The 2,101-nt window shown below is 42.6% G+C and overlaps 1 protein-coding gene across 1 annotated transcript in view; it reads right to left on the bottom strand.

Moving 5' to 3' along the window:
* The window catches only part of LOC111649592 (calpain-2 catalytic subunit-like), a 9,024-nt gene extending 8,755 nt beyond the window's left edge, over window positions 1-269 (bottom strand). Inside the window, exon 1 of the mRNA XM_087172024.1 lies at window positions 27-269. The gene's annotated coding sequence lies outside the window, so the exon portion shown is untranslated. The remainder of the gene's footprint in view (window positions 1-26) is intronic.
* Window positions 270-2,101: the final 1,832 nt, after the last annotated feature.

Here is a 2,101-nt window from a genome sequence, read left to right as displayed (position 1 = left end):
GGGGGGCAGACTTTAATGAGACTTACCTGTGGATCTCACCTGTAGAACCTGAGGACAGAGGCTTTGCTCTCAGGGGTCAGAGGTAAAACATGAGTTTTTACGCCTTCCTTCTACTTCCGGTCTGTTCCCTGTCATAGACGTGTGTGTGTGTGTGTGTGTTTGTGTGTGTGTGTGTGTCTTCAGGGTTCTGGCTCAGTGTCATAAAAACACAGTTCAGATAGGGGCGGGGCTGTCCACATACTTTTGGCCGTGTAGTTCATTTGACAGATTTTCCATTTAAGTTTTTTTGATTCTGAAGTGACAATTGTTTTAAAGTCGTTTCCTGCTTTTTTCAGTCAGTCTGAGGAGGTCCCGCATCTGGTCTGAGAGAGAGAGAGAGAGAGAGAGAGAGAGAGGTGGAGAGACCCTGTCAGGCAGCAGGAGAGAGAGCTGGCTCCTCCTCTGTCGGGGCGGAGGTCTGACTGAAAATCTGCGCTAGCAGGAAAAGTTTGCTCAGGAGAAGCTGCGGAGTCTCTTCACTTTCAACTGTCTGGACCTTCTTCTCCTTCACCATGTCCGGCGTGGCGTCCACTCTGGCCAAGAAGCGGGCCATGGCCGCGGGGTTTGGCACCAACGCCAACGCGATGCGGTACCTGAACCAGGACTTCGCGTCTCTGCGGGCGCAGTGCCGCTCCGCCGGAAAGCTCTTCTGCGACCCGACTTTTCCCGCCGCGCCCGAGGCTCTGGGCTTCAACGAGCTGGGCCGGAGCTCATACAAGACCCGAGGAGTCACCTGGAAGAGGCCCACGGTAAGATCCCGGGCCTGGTCTTGGATTTAGGTCTGGTTCAGAAAGGGTGGGTTGGTTTGGATGAGTAGGTGGGGTTGGAGGGGCGGGGCGGCTGTGATGGTGGGGTGAGGAGGGGGGGTTCGCTTTGGCAGAGTACCTGAGGCGACTCATAACTCTGTTGTTCTGCCACGATGGGAAAATAAAAACCTTCCAACTGAGTTTCACAGTGACTGAACAGAGAAATACGTTACAGAGATGTTAAAGATTTAACAGAGATGTTACAGATGTTACAGAGATGTTACAGATGTTACAGAGATGTTACAGATGTTAAAGAGATGTTACAGAGATGTTACAGAGATGTTAAAGATTTAACAGAAATGTTACAGAGATGTTACAGGTGTAACAGAGATGTTACAGATGTAACATAGATGTTACAGATGTTACAGAGATGTTAAAGATGTAACAGAGATGTTACAAATGTAACAGAGATGTTAAAGATTTAACAGAGATGTTACAGATGTTACAGAGATGTTACAGATGTTAAAGAGATGTTACAGAGATGTTACAGAGATGTTACAGATTTAACAGAGATGTTACAGATGTTACAGAGATGTTACAGATGTTAAAGAGATGTTACAGAGATGTTACAGAGATGTTAAAGATTTAACAGAGATGTTACAGATGTTACAGAGATGTTACAGATGTTAAAGAGATGTTACAGAGATGTTACAGAGATGTTAAAGATTTAACAGAGATGTTACAGATGTTACAGAGATGTTACAGATGTTAAAGAGATGTTACAGAGATGTTACAGAGATGTTAAAGATTTAACAGAAATGTTACAGAGATGTTACAGGTGTAACAGAGATGTTACAGATGTAACATAGATGTTACAGATGTTACAGAGATGTTACAGATGTTACAGAGATGTAACAGAGATGTTACAGAGATGATAAAGATGTAACAGAAATGTTAGAGATGTTACAGATGTAACAGAGATGTTAAAGATGTAACAGAAATGTTACAGAGATGTTACAAATGTTACAGAGATGTTACAGATGTAACAGAGATGTTAAAGATGTAACATAGATGTTACAGATGTTACAGAGATGTTACAAATGTAACAGAGATGTTAAAGATGTAACAGAAATGTAACAGAGATGTTACAGATGTTACACAGATGTTAAAGATGTAACAGAGATGTAACAGAGATGTTACAGATGTTACAGAGATGTTAAAGATGTAACAGAAATGTTACATGGATGTTACAAATGTTACAGAGATGTTACAGGTGTAACAGAGATGTTAAAGATGTAACATAGATGTTACAGATG

Source organism: Seriola lalandi, unplaced genomic scaffold (genome assembly GCF_002814215.2).
Source record: "Seriola lalandi dorsalis isolate HSWRI2012SDOR001 ecotype SW California unplaced genomic scaffold, Sedor1 jcf7180002051257, whole genome shotgun sequence".
NCBI lineage: Eukaryota > Metazoa > Chordata > Actinopteri > Carangiformes > Carangidae > Seriola > Seriola lalandi.
Note: the sequence above shows the minus strand (reverse complement) of the source record. Positions and strands in the feature narration are given on the sequence as shown.